Source organism: Panthera leo, chromosome A2 (assembly GCF_018350215.1).
Source record: "Panthera leo isolate Ple1 chromosome A2, P.leo_Ple1_pat1.1, whole genome shotgun sequence".
Classification (NCBI taxonomy): domain Eukaryota; kingdom Metazoa; phylum Chordata; class Mammalia; order Carnivora; family Felidae; genus Panthera; species Panthera leo.
In genome coordinates, this window is record NC_056680.1 from 164577416 (window position 1) to 164591714 (window position 14299).

The window sequence follows — 14299 nt, forward strand, 5'->3', positions numbered from 1 at the left end:
AATTTGATGAAGTTTACACACTGCAGGCGGGATCTGCTCACTACGTTCAGGGTCTGTGTTTGCATGAGTTGAACTTTGGAAAGGTACACCAGAATATTCGCCTGTGTAAAATGGACATTTCTTTTTTTGATTAGAGAATTATGTAACGGCAGGTGCTCTGGTTTCCCGATCTGAGACACTTGAAGTGGTCCCCACTTAGCTAGCTGCGTGTAGACTCCAGAGGTACCGTGAGGTCAAGGAGATAAACCTTGTCGAAAAGACCAATGGGAATTAGCAGAGTCACGGAGCCGTCGCGGGTTTCTTTCGTTTTGCTCTTGGAAGCCTGGCTCTGTTCTTCGGAGGGTTTTGGGAGAAGGTGGATTTGCTGGCCATCGTGGAGCCGTCCTCCCTGCGAGCGGCGTCAGCATGCGGCCAGCGCTGCCTCATGGCTTCACATCATGTCCTTCTGCGTCTTGATGCTGATTACATACAGCGGCATTTTAAAAACACTTTTCCTAAAATAACACAGAAAATGATTATTTTAAAAAGCTTGAGGTGAGATCGTATTGGACAGTCTGTCTGTTGTCTTAGGAATTGAAATAATCTTATTTTTCCCAATGGTATGGTTATACTGGTTGCATATTAATTCCATTTCCTTGAAATGACTTAAGGAAATAGGAAGATACAGGCCACAGAACTGTCCTAGCTATGACTAAAGGGTCCCCAGTGCCTGACACGCAGCGATCAGGATTCGGAAAGCCTGTTTAGCCAGTGGGAGTCAGCTTGTAACTTGGGGGGAAGGGGGGGCCAGGAGGCGGGTGAACACCCCCCGCCAACTCAGTTACAAGGAGACGACACTCACCTTTCCTCAGAGTCGCTAACTCTTCCACAAGGAGAAGCCGCGACGTCATAGAAGGTTGTGGAAGCCCGAGACTCGCGTGACTGAGTCTCCAACAGCTGACTTTAAGTCCCTCTGATGTCATGATGGAAGGCGTGTCTGGGAGCAAAGTGCACCCATATCCGTCACATCACTCCGTACAAGTGACATGTCGCCTCCACAGAGGCTCTCCCAAGTCTCCACGGTCCTCGGGCAGCCCGCTGCCCACAGCCTTGCACGCCGGCCTCATTCCCCCACGTGGGGAAGAGCTCACGGGCGGGCAGCCTTCCTGAGGGGCCACTGCCCAGCCTCCGTACAGGCGTCAGGGTAAGGACATTGTGACTCACACACTGGTCAGCGTCTCTTCCCGGCCGGCCCGCGGCCTCTTCCCTTGTGTCCCGGTGATTATCACTAAGCTTAGGGACTCACGCTTCCCCATCAGCACCCAGGAGAGGCCAGACCCTGGAACCAAGGTCGCACAACCTGGTCCTGCCTTCTGGAAAGGGCTTCTGGTTTACGGTAAACTTAACCCACAGTTCCTAAAGAAGGACGGGTGTGAGCACGTGCGTGCAAGCAAACACACACACTTTAGGATTCTGTCTGGAATTTGCAGGCAGGTGGAGCTGCAGAATGTTCCCTCTCTAGGCCACTTACCTATTAGGCCAGCCCCCTTCCGTATCTGAAGCTGCTTGTGTCCTGCTTTCTAGGGGTTGGGGGTGGGCTGAAGGGTCACAGTCATCCTGCTCAACCTCTTAAAGAACTGGCAGCAAAGCTAAGTAGGCGCCAGGTTCTCTGAGAAAGCGTCCCTGACTCCGCTCCCCACCGCTGGCTCCGTCTCTGGACTCCCGTGTCTCCGTGCAGGCTCCCATCACTTGGACTTCTTGGTGTGAACTTAGGGTCTGTCCTCTTCCGCCAGCTTCATCTGGGCATCCAGCTCCATCACCTTGTATTCTGAGTGCCTAGCCCAGCGCCTAGTGTTCAGGATATATTTGTTGAGGTCAAAAATGGATGCATGGAGGCGCCTGGGTGGCTCAGTCGGTTGAGCGTCCGACTTCGGCTCAGGTCATGATCTCACAGTTGGTGAGTTCGAGCCCCGCGTTGAGCTCTGTGCTGACAGCTCGGAGCCTGGAGCCTGCTTCGGATTCTGTGTCTCCCTCTCTCTCTCTGTCCCTCCCCTGCTCGTACTCTGTCTCTCTCTCAAAAATAAATAAACATTAAAAAAATGTTTTTAAATGGATACATGAATGGATTTATTACATAATATATCCTTGTGACCCTCAGTCGCTTAAACACAAAGTGATTGGGTGCAGACAAGCAGCCACGATCTGTGTGGATGTTCAGGACATTACTTAACAGTAGGGAAGTTCACCTTCCTTTCTGCTCCAAGGAAATGAATGTTCAGGTAAGTAATAATTGCTAGTATTTGGGCTTAGTCCCAAAAGTACTAATGTGCTCAGGGAATTTTTGAGTTATTAACATTTTTGAACTTCTGGTTTTTATTATACAGTTCTTGTACCGAGTGTGGTTGGTAGGCAATGTAACTCACCCCGGAGAGCATCCTGTACAGGATGCAGGGGTCAGCACGCTGTTCCTCTTAAGAGGCCGGGTAGCAGGTGTTTTAGGCTTTGCAAGCCCACACAGGAACGTCTGGGTCTCAACTCTCCACTGTGCTGTTGTAGAGAGAAAGCAGTTATAGGCAACACAGAAAGAGATGGACAGTATTTTGTTCTGATAAAACTTTATTTACACACACAGATGTTCTGGCCCGAAGGCTATGGTTGCTGACCCGTGTTTCGGGGGGATCGTACGCTCTCTCGGCTGTCCTCAAATGAGGAAAGCCTGGCCCGGGGACCAGCACCCTGGTGACAGGTACTCCCGGGGCTCGCTTTCTCGGCAAAGAAAGTCTGCAACCCGTGAGCAGGCTTTGCAAAGACACTAACAAACCCCTCATTGCCATTTTACTTGAAAAAGCAAATATTACTCCCCGAAGGAAATCTACTCTAATTATAAAGAGTCTAAAATGAGTGATTCTCCTTCAGGAACAGAGAACACAGCTGGAGTTCAAGTTCACCTGAGGGCTTTCTGAGCATCCTCACCTCCTGGTGAGGAGTGATTTCAGCAGCCCCTTTGGCTCGGGGACCCCGTAAGTCCCAGGGAGACGGCACCCCACCCTGGGAGCAGGCTAACGGCGTTCTCTCATGTCTCCACACGGCCTCCAGTTACTGACTCTTGCCTCCTAGGGTAACTTTTGTCGGACCTTCCGCTCACATCTTAGGTAATAAATACTGCCTGATGGGCCCATTGTTAGAGGAGCCTGCTGAGCCTGAAAATAGGAAAATGGATTTGGCTAGATTAAATGAGATTAAGGGAGAAAATATATGTAAAGGGTTGAGGAAGTGTCTTCCCCTCCATCTTTATGTGGTCAGTGGACATAGCCGTTCACATTGAAAACACGTGATTTCTAAAGTTTTCCCCGTACTTTATCCCCTGCAGATAAACTTTGGCCTCCATGGAGTGCTTCTCTGAGTATCTCTTCTTTGATCTTTGGTGAAGCCCTCCCCCTTACGTGTGTGTCTGTTCATGTGAAGTCCTGTCTCTGCTAACCTTCAATATGACTGTTTGTCCGTCTGAACGTAGCCTTGCATCTTCTAATACATAATCTCTGCAAGGACATCGTTTTAATGTTTGTTTATTTATTTATCTTGAGAGAGAGAAAGAGAGCACACAAGCAGGGGAGGGCCAAAGAGAGAAGGAGAGAGAATTCCAAGCAGGCTCTGCACTGTCAGCGCAGGGCCTGACGTGGGGTTCAAACTCACAAGCCGTGAGATCACGACCTGAGTTGAAATCAAGAGTCAGAAGCGGGGGCCTCCTATGCGTCTCTGGCACGCTCCTGGAGCTCAGGCCCCCTCGGCCTGTCTTAGCGGGTTAGCGCGCACGCATAGGGTACTTTGGAGAATTGTTGCATGTTTCCCTTTGGAGCCAAGTGCCGTGGAAAGTTCTACAAGTGTGATTGCACGGCATTAGACAACAGTAAGGATTGGAGGCTGGCATCTTTGCTGGCCTACTCGGATGATCAGAGACAGAAAATGGGCTCCTGTTCGGTTGGCCTGCTACCACGATGGTGACAAATGGACAGCTTTGAAAGGGAAGTCTAATAAGCCTCTTGGGAGTTCTTCAACACCAAGGTGGCTTCAGCACCTGACAAATGACGAGCAGATAGGGTAGCCGGCTGGGGAAGCTGCCAGAACTGCCACTGGAGCGGTCCCGGCATGCAGGTGACAGTCCAGCAGAAGAAAACGGAGGGATGCTCACAGGCTCCGCTCTCCCGCGTCGAACAGGAAGCCGACTCCGTCATAGTCTCTCGAGGCACGCAAGGCTGTGGTGTGGATGACAGTGAGAGACTGCTCTGTGTCTTCCTGGAAACGAGGGAATAAAATTAACTATGTTTACCCAGATGGGGGGACTTCAGCTACACTGTGTGAAAAATTGCCTTGATTACATGGCTTGATAGACCCTAGGATACTTCTCCGGGGAAAGTCATGGACAGAATGACTGACTCCCCAAGGAGAGTCGAGGAATCTGCTTCAGTGGCTTCTTTGTAAATGGCTCAGATAGCAGCTCTCCTGACGAGGTCGCAGGGCAGACTGGACTCTGGAACATTCTCCCCGCCCCGAGAGCTCTCGGGTTGACGGGGATGACCGGCGGTTGCTGTGGTCGGTCAGCCAGCGACCGGTGAGGGACCTGAAGGCCAGTCCTTTGTGTACACACAGTTTTGACCATCATTCGCTCACGCATTTGTTCACGGTTTAGTAAATTCCCACTGAACACTTCCTGTGCTCTAGACGCTGGAGTTTCACTAAATGCCGGAGATGCAGAAGCGAGGCACAGCTGTCTCCACCTCGTGGACAAGGCACCCGTCACCACGGTTACTAGCCATCAGCACCTGCACCTGTTCCGTGCTGCCCTGCCCGCCCCGCTGCATCTCCGTCCCCTCGGCACAAGCTCAGTGTCTGTCCATGGCAGGACACGTGACTGCCCCGCATCCCTGCGTGGGTGCTGGCCGAGTTTCCAGCCAGGACTCTTGGGCCCCCGGTCTTGGTGCAGTGATGCCGGCTGCAGCAAAGCCCTCCTGACGGTGAGGACATGCTGTCATTCCCTGGCCGCTTGATGTTCTTCCTGCAGAGCAGTTCTGCTCCCGGCCACAGTCTCAGCTGAGACTGAAGCCTGGGCCTCCTTGAGGGGACCAACCAGGCCCCCGTTTTCATTGTGGATTCTCAAGCCCCACCTTCCGTCAGACTTTCCTTCCAGGGTCCCAGCAGCCCTCCCCCGTGCAACCTTTTCCACCCGCGTCCTCTGAGCTGCCTGCTGTGAGCACCTTTGCAGGAGCCCTGGACCATCCTCCCCCTTAGTGGTTAGAGGCACGCGTCCTTAGGTCTGTGACGTAACAACTGCCACGGTCAAATGACTGAGTCTGTTCTAAAGAAGCCAAGCTCTGTAAATCAGCTTCTTCTGAGTCCTCTGGGCCCACTGTTTTTTTTTTTTTTTAGTGCACCATTTTACCAAGGGTTCTTTCTAACATGTCAACAGCAAAAGAGAGCAAGGGTCTCACTTCCCGGGGTCATTAGCATCGCCTCGTGCTCCCTGTGGACTCAGAGCAAACAAGCCATGCCTCTGGGAGTCAGTGGACGATCCGGAAGAATTAGAGCTGAAGGGTTTTTGTGCTCACCCTCGGCCACTGCAGAGCACTCAGGTTTCTCCTGTAAAGGAAAAGAACCTTTAAAAATAGCCCATTAGATGGGGCGCCTGGGTGGCTCAGTCAGTAAAACGTCCGACTTCCTCTCAGGTCATGATCTCGCGGTCTGTGAGTTCAAGCCCCGCGTCGGGCTCTGTGCTGACAGCTTGGAGCCTGGAGCCTGCTTTGGGTTCTGTGTCTCCCTGTCTCTCTGCCCCTCCCATGCTCATGCTCCGTCTGTCTCTGTCTCTCAATAATAAATAAATGTTTAAAAATTTTTTTAAAAAATAGCGATTAGCGTTGTAAAAATTCACGCCACCAAAATGTCAGTAGTTCAACATGAGATACCAGATGGAGAGATTGTTCTTGAAACACCCAAATGCTCTGTTAAAGGGAATAAAGAGCAGACAGGTAATAGACCTTTGGATTCACTCCGGGCAGGTGTGGGCATCTGCAGACACACTGGCATCCACGCGGGGACCCTGCTCTCCGTGTGGCAGCCAAGTGCAGACGGAAGGACGAGTGGGTGGCAGTCACCGCAAGGCCCTGACCTCACCCAGGGATGGGCAGGTGCAGCCAGGACACCTGCTACCATGCCGGGAGCAAGACGGCAGGAACCCAGGGACAACCCAACCCTGAACGACAAGCCCTCATCTGAAAACCTCGTTGCAACATCACAACTGCCTGTTCCGTCTCAGAATCTAAAGGTCTTCATTTAGAGCCTTAGAAGGAAAAGAACCTTTAGTTTGTTCTCTTTTTTTAATATGTATTTATTTATTTTGAGAGAGAGAGAGCAAGTGAGCACGAGTGGGGGAGGTATGGAGAGAGAGGGAGACACAGAATCTGAAGCAGGTTCCAGGCTGAGCTGTCAGCAAAGAGCCTGACGCAGGGCTCGAACCCATAAACTGTGAGATCGTGACCTGAGCCAAAATCACAAGTGGGACCCTCCACCAACTGAGCCACCCAGTTTGTTCTATTTTTTAAAGTTTATTTATTTTTGAGAGAGAGAGAGAACAAGCAGGGGAAAGGTAGAGAGAAGGGGAGACACAGAATCCCAAGCAGGCTCCAGGCTCCGAGCTGTCAGCACAGAGCCCAACGCGGGGCTCGAACCCACGGACCGTGAGACCATGACCCGAGCTGAAGTCAGATGTTCAACCGACTGAGTCACCCAGGCCCTCCTATTTTTTAAGGCTGTTAAAAACAAAACCTGTAGAGTCAGGAGGCCACTTTCAGATCTGGGTTCTGACACTTGCCAAAGGTGTGATCTTAAGGCACTTAATCTCTCCAAGCCTCAGTTTCCTCATCTGTAAACTGGAGATAATAATGTGTATCTCATAGAGGTCACTGTACAGATTCGGTTAATTTATTAGAAGTACATGGTGTAGAACCTCATATAATGAAAATACTCAGTAAATGATGGATTGTTGTGCTGCTGCTATTAGGATTATTACTTGGCTTAACCAAAAGGTAGAGAATAGGAAAAAAACAGGAATGTCATCAAATGAGCGTTTGGTATGTGTCCAAAGGTGAGCGAGGCTACAGGTAACGCAGGGAGATAACACGGGTGTGTGGGTGGGCGCCCAGAGGGCTCAGTCTCTTCTTTGGCTCTTCTCCAGCTTGCAGGTGGTGAAGGATGCTGCTCAGAAAGCTTCCCATCAGTCCCTGTCCCTCTAAGCCTGTAGCTCCTGGTAGGTTGGCAACCGTCCGTCTCCTTAGAAAAGGCCATTAAAGGTGACGGCAATTCCCCTGCTCCGATGTCACCCCAGAAATGATCCCTCAAACGGAGGGAATATGTTCCCATAAGAAACCTGGATGTTGGATCCCCAGAACTTAGTCATCTTGTAACGGGAAATTTGTACCCTGAGACCAGCATCTGTCGTCTCCCCTCCCCCCGCCCCCCAGTGCCTGGTGACCACCGTTTTATTCCTGGTTTCTGTGAGTTCAGACTTTGTAGATTCCACAGTAAGTGAGATCATACAGTATTTGTCTTTCTCTGCCTGACTTATGTCAGGTAATTATGTGACAGGAGGGAGGCAGTAATCTTCCCATAGAGAAGTACGTGACATCACCTTAAACTTAACACAATGTGACGTGTCCGTTATAACTCAGTAATGGTGGGGGAAGGCCTGAGGACCTCCTGTTTCCCTGTCCCAGGTACCCTGTCATGACCCCAGGACCTCAAGCTGGATGGTGACTCTCTCTCTTGACCCTGATCAGGCAGCCACCTGAGCAGAAACGGGTGAGCTGTCTGCCCAAGGGCATGTTGCTTACCCGCTTCTGAGTCACTAAGGGGGCAAAGCAGAGTTTTATCAACGTTGACAAGTCCAATGAGGGGAGAAAGATGGATCTTTCCAGCAAGAGGAAATTATTTAATGAAATGTCGTAGACATGGAGAGGACCAGACTGAAGTGACATCCCATTAATAACTTATAAAAGCCTCTAATCAGTTTGGGTTAATTTGGTATTCGTTGTAAAAACATTCATCATGGGCACTGAAGCCCATGACAGTAGCCAAGAAATTAATATCACCGGGATGGAAATTGCCTTATGTATCCTCAAGTAATGGATGGAGCCAGTTCAGTGAGTGATTTACTAGCTCGCCAAGGGTACCCTTCAAGTTTAACGCAATGCACTCTCACTTGGTGACCCTGTGGGACTCCCTCACTTAATTCGCACTCACGTAAACAAGCCACGTTCTTGTCACTTAACCCGAGTGGGTGGGGCAACATGGCGGAACTACCTGACAGTCATAGGTAAAGAATGAGGCGGATTCCTTAAAAAACATTTTTTTAAAAAGGGGGCACCTGACTGGCTCAATCTGTTAAGCGTCCATCTTTGGCTCAGGTCATGATGTCACGGTTTGTGAGTTCAAGCCCCACATCGGGCTCTGTGCTGACAGTGTGGGAGCCTGCTTGGGATTCTCTCTCCCTGTCTCTCTGCCCCTCCCCTGCTAGCTCTCTCTGTCTCTCCCTCTCAAAATAAATAAATAAACACAATTTTTTTTTAATTTAAGGAATGAGGGGAATTAGGAGGTGGTGGTTGGTGCTTTTTACTTCCACCAATAGGCTCTCTGAAAACACGGGGATTTCCAAACACAAAAGCAGCTTATAACTGTGGGCGTTTTTTTTTTTTAACGTTTTATTTATTTTTGAGACAGAGACAGAGCATGAACGGGGGAGGGGCAGAGAGAGAGGGAGACACAGAATCGGAAGTAGGCTCCAGGCTCTGAGCCATCAGCCTAGAGCCCGACGCGGGGCTCGAACTCACGGACCGCGAGATCGTGACCTGAGCTGAAGTCGGACGTTTAACCGACTGAGCCACCCAGGCGCCCCTATAACTGTGGGCTTTTAAAGGAAGTGAGGGCAACAATGTAAATAGTAAACTGTGGAGTTTTTAAATTTTTTGTCCTGCTGTATGAACACAGGGTAGGGGCTTAAGAGCAAATTCATTCTTGACACAATACAAAAAATATGTAGTAAGAGTCACAAAACATGTCCCCACGTTAGCAAAGAAGTCCCTTCTAAAGAGAAGCCAGAAGCAATGGTCACAAATGCATTCAAAACACTGTTATCTATAATGTTTTTTAAGTTTATTTATTTTGAGAGAGACACAGAGACAGCAAGCGGGGGAGAGGGAGAGAGAGGATCCCAAGCAGGCTCCACACTGTCAACACAGAACCTGACTCAGGGCTTGAACCTCAAACGGTGCAATCATGACCTGAGCCAAAATCAAAAGTCAGATGCTTAACTGAGGCAGCCATGCACCCCTGTAATAATAATTGTTAGAGGCTATAAATATCCTAAGTGTTCATAGGAGAGTGATCTGCTAAAGCATGGCACATTGGCGGGATGAACTCGTCTGCGACCACAAGCGTTAAAAAGTGGCAGGTGGGTCGCATGTGAACATGGGAACTGTATCATCTACTAATTAGCATTAGGACTAAACATAAGATATTTGGTATATGTTTTGCATATGAGGAAAGATGCTTATTTTGGTCTGGCCGAACTATGCACATTTCACCCACTTCTAAAGGTTTCCCGGACACAACATTATATATGCACTAGAAATGGGGGAAAAAAGAAAGCCCATCGTCAAATCTGAGGTTCATGAATTCCGCTCAGTAGACATGTGCTCCGACAATCCCACAGGGTAGAGCACAGCGCTCTCTGCTGGGACGGACGTGAGGAAGTCAGTCCTGGGTGGGGGGACAGTGCCTTTAACTATGTTAGTTTCAAAGTGCTATGCAAATGTGTCCTTTCTCCTGGCTCCGCTGCAAACCCTTGAGAGGTTATTTTCCAGATCCCACGTGTCAGCCCAAGCAATTAAGAAAAGGGCGGATTTTGGGTTGAAAGCCAGACCTGACCTGGTTGTACATGATGGTCTGTGAGCATAAACTGTGTTTTCTTCCTGATCAGAGCTTCCCCGATGCAGTTGTGCTGGAAACAGTGTGTTGTTCTTACAAAAAAATCTAATTTAAAAGGGTGCCCACATCAACCTTGGGAATATTAGGTTAGAGAATTTCAGGGTAATCTATCAAATAGGGTTTAAAAGCAGGACTAGGACACTGCATTAAGAAAGAGTGCCTTTAATGATTGGTTCCTTAGATAATGTAACAAGGCAGTTATAAATTAAAATAAACTTTTTTGACCTTCGATGGGGGTGCCAGGGTGGCAGCCGGGTTCACATTTGCAGCCCCAGGCAGACATCCCCCATTGGGTGGAGAGAGCAGGCTCTGGCCATTTGGAGATAATTCCAGTAGCTTAAGAGGTGATCTGTACCATTTGTGCTGCTAAAACTTCTCCTTAGTGTCCGTAATGGGCTTTTTTAGACCCTCTCGTGGACTTCTCCCATGTGAGTGGAAGGAACACCTCTTTCTCATGATTCCTAAAATACTTTGCAATTGGAAAATATCAAAGGAATGGCCCCATGTCTTTGGCCGTTGAGAATAACCATGACTTCTCCTTCTTCTAAAAGGCTGTAACATCGTCAGTGCCCCAGATAATAACAGTTCCTCACGGGCCACTTTGTTTTATTATCCAGTCATTTTGATTTTGAATAACTTTATCTCCCAGATCAAATGTAAGCTGATCAAGGACAAAGAATGTTTTTCATTGCATTTCACTCTTGCATAGCCCATAGCTCCCTAGCTAGCAGAATACAGGTTTTCAACAAATACTCGTTAAATGGACGATATCCAGAAGGGAAAGTAAAATTAAATGTCAGATTTGTGGGCATGGATCCCAAATTCATGGAAATTGGAAAAACCTGGTGTCATAACCTCAACATTTTAAGATGTAACAACTTGTCTGATGCTTAATCAGCTCAGCAGTTCAGATGATAAACAATACCATGGCAAGAATTCTAGATTTTAGAGTCAGACTTTTTTTTCCCCTCTGTTTGTTATGCTATGAATCATCTCCAAACTGAGATGTGGGTTCTCACTATTAAAATGTGTCAAGAACAGGCTGAGCTGAACTTTCTGACCAAAGGGGTGGAACCCGCTGGCTCTCCTCGGGAATTTCAGAGGATTAAATACTCTCTGTGCTTACCCCACCAAGGCACCAAAAGTGATTTCGTTCTCTTTAATATCAGAGCAAACCATCAGACTTGTTCCTCACTTCTCCGCCAGTCGTATCTGGATTGGTGAATGACGCGGAGATACTTAGGGACCAGCACAGGTAAGACTTAGCTCACTTAGTTCTTGCTTCCGAGAACTTTGGAGACATCTTAGCAACATCTAGGTCAGTTATTTGCAAATAACTCCTTCTGCCCTTTCTTCAAAACAGACTTCACGGGACTCCTCCTTGATGACATTTTGTTAGACTTCATGGATTATTACAAATCAATTACAAACACTGGAAAGTCACAGTACCTCGCTTCTTTAAGAAACCTTTCCTGACACCAGTGTCTTTCCATTCTTTGAGCTGGTTGTGTTCAGTCCACAAGGCATTTATGTTACTTGTCTAACTCCTGGGGATCCTGGGTCTACTCATGATAGTTCACCTTTAAATTTGCCTTACAAAACAAAAAACAGTGATTTCAGTGTAAACTTAAATCACATTCTAAAAAGAACAATGCTACAAGTGAGCATAGATAAGCAATGAGTCAGTTAAAAAAAAAAAAAAAAACAGATCCCGATGTATTTATTTTGGATGTGTTTATTTTTATGTGTAGCATGGCTTAACCGTAGCTCAACTACTTACGCTTATAAAGAGCACATAGCAAATTAGCGAATTGATTTTTCTATCTGCTGTTCAAGTTGGAAACCTACTCATTTATCTGAATGCTTTTGGTTTTTACTGTAATGGCTTCGATGGCTATTACCAGCTGGAACTACGTTTTCATTTCCTTGGTTGGGCCTGATATTGTGAGTGTAAATTACACATGGGGATGAGCCGGGACCAGCCCAGAACTTCGATAGGATGTTGCCACCTAGGCTTTGTGCCTGGAGCATAGGTCTGCACTGGGTCTGTTCCCGAAGGCACCACACCTACAGTTAACTCCACACTCCACGGCTGCCCCTGGGCTCTGCTCCTTTGTCACCTGGCTTCACCTGGGTTTCTGCCAAACCTCTGTGTCATATGGTGATACATGTTACTCAGCAGGTGGCACCCCTGTCCCTTCTGTTGCCCAAAACAGAACCCTGCGCTCTTGACCACCACCCCCGCCTTCCTCTGCCCTGTCTTGACCCATCCACAGTCCTGTGACCCCCCCCTTCCTCTGCCCTGTCTTGACCCATCCACAGTCCTGTGACCCCCCCCCTGCCTTCCTCTGCCCTGTCTTGACCATTCCACAGTCCTGTGACCCCCCCCCCTTCCTCTGCCCTGTCTTGACCCATCCACAGTCCCGTGACCCCCCCTTTCCTTTGCCCTGTCTTGACCCATCCACAGTCCTCTGACCCCCCCCTGCCTTCCTCTGCCCTGTCTTGACCATTCCACAGTCCTGTGACCCCCCTCCTTCCTCTGCCCTGTCTTGACCCATCCACAGTCCCGTGACCCCCCCCCTTTCCTTTGCCCTGTCTTGACCCATCCACAGTCCTCTGACTCCCCCCCCCACTTTCCTCTGCCCTGTCTTGACCATTCCACAGTCCTGTGACCCCCCTCCTTCCTCTGCCCTGTCTTGACCCATCCACAGTCCTGTGACCCCCCCCTTCCTTTGCCCTATCTTGACCCATCCACAGTCCTGTGACCCTCCCACCTTCCTCTGCCCTGTCTTGACCCATCCACAGTCCTGTGACCCCCCCTCCTTCCTTTGCCCTGTCTTGACCCATCCACAGTCCCGTGAACCCCCCCTCTTTCCTTTGCCCTGTCTTGACCCATCCACAGTCCTCTGACCCCCCCCCGCCTTCCTCTGCCCTGTCTTGACCATTCCACAGTCCTGTGACCCCCCCTCCTTCCTCTGCCCTGTCTTGACCCATCCACAGTCCTGTGGCCCCCCCTCCTTCCTTTGCCCTGTCTTGACCCATCCACAGTCCCGTGACCCCCCCCTTTCCTTTGTCCTGTCTTGACCCATCCACAGTCCTCTGACACCCCCTGCCTTCCTCTGCCCTGTCTTGACCATTCCACAGTCCTGTGACCCCCCCCCTTCCTCTGCCCTGTCTTGACCCATCCACAGTCCTGTGACCCCCCCCCTTTCCTTTGCCCTGTCTTGACCCATCCACAGTCCTCTGACCTCCCCCCCCACCTTCCTCTGCCCTGTCTTGACCATTCCACAGTCCTGTGACCACCCCCCTCCTTCCTCTGCCCTGTCTTGACCCATCCACAGTCCTGTGACTCCCCCCTCCTTCCTCTGTCCCGTCTTGAGCCATCCACAGTCCTGTGACCCCCCCTTCCTTTGCCCTGTCTTGACCCATCCATAGTCCTGTGACCCCCCCCTCCTCCCTCTGCCCTGTCTTGACCCATCCACAGTCCTGTGACCCCCCTCCTCCCTCTGCCCTGTCTTGACCCATCCATAGTCCTGTGACCCCCCCTCCTCCCTCTGCCCTGTCTTGACCCATCCACAGTCCTGTGACCCCCCCCTCCTCCCTCTGCCCTGTCTTGACCCATCCACAGTCCTGTGACCCCCCCCTCCTTCCTCTGCCCTGTCTTGACCCATCCACAGTCCTGTGACTCCCCCCTCCTTCCTCTGTCCCGTCTTGAGCCATCCACAGTCCTGTGACCCCCCCCTTCCTTTGCCCTGTCTTGACCCATCCACAGTCCTGTGACCCCCCTCCTTCCTCTGCCCTGTCTTGACCCATCCACAGTCCTGTGAGTTCTGCTGTCCTGCTTTTTTGACAGCTGTCGTGATAGCTTCTCCATCCCTGCCATCGCCTCACCCCTGGATTCTACAACGCTGTCTCCCTCCAAATCTACCCCTGCTCCAGAATGTTCTCCATTTCTGCAGCTGAGTGACCATGTTTCCCTTCCACTGGTGTGCTGCCTTTAGGGAGAAAGCCCAAACCCCTTGGCCCTTCCTGGGTGCGTTCTCTGCCGTCTCCCCCATCAGCCTCCATGCCGCCAGCTGAACACAGCCACCGTGAACTCCAGTTTCCTGTAATTTGACTGCTTTCCTGGGAACACGCTCTTCATAGGCCTCTTGGCCAACCTCCTTTGCCTGGTTAAAGCCACATTGCCTTTCAGATCCCAGCTCACACCTGTGTTTTCCCAAACCCTCACCCTGCAGCCAAGCCCGTGCTAGAGACCCTCTGCTTATCTCCTGCCTGTGCCATCTTC

At 50.1% G+C, this 14299-nt stretch overlaps 1 protein-coding gene across 4 annotated transcripts in view; it reads left to right on the forward strand.

The window, feature by feature from the left end:
* DPP6 (dipeptidyl peptidase like 6) overlaps positions 1 to 14299 on the forward strand; it is an 859550-nt gene that overhangs the window by 685813 nt on the left and 159438 nt on the right. The gene's annotated exons all lie outside the window — the stretch shown is intronic.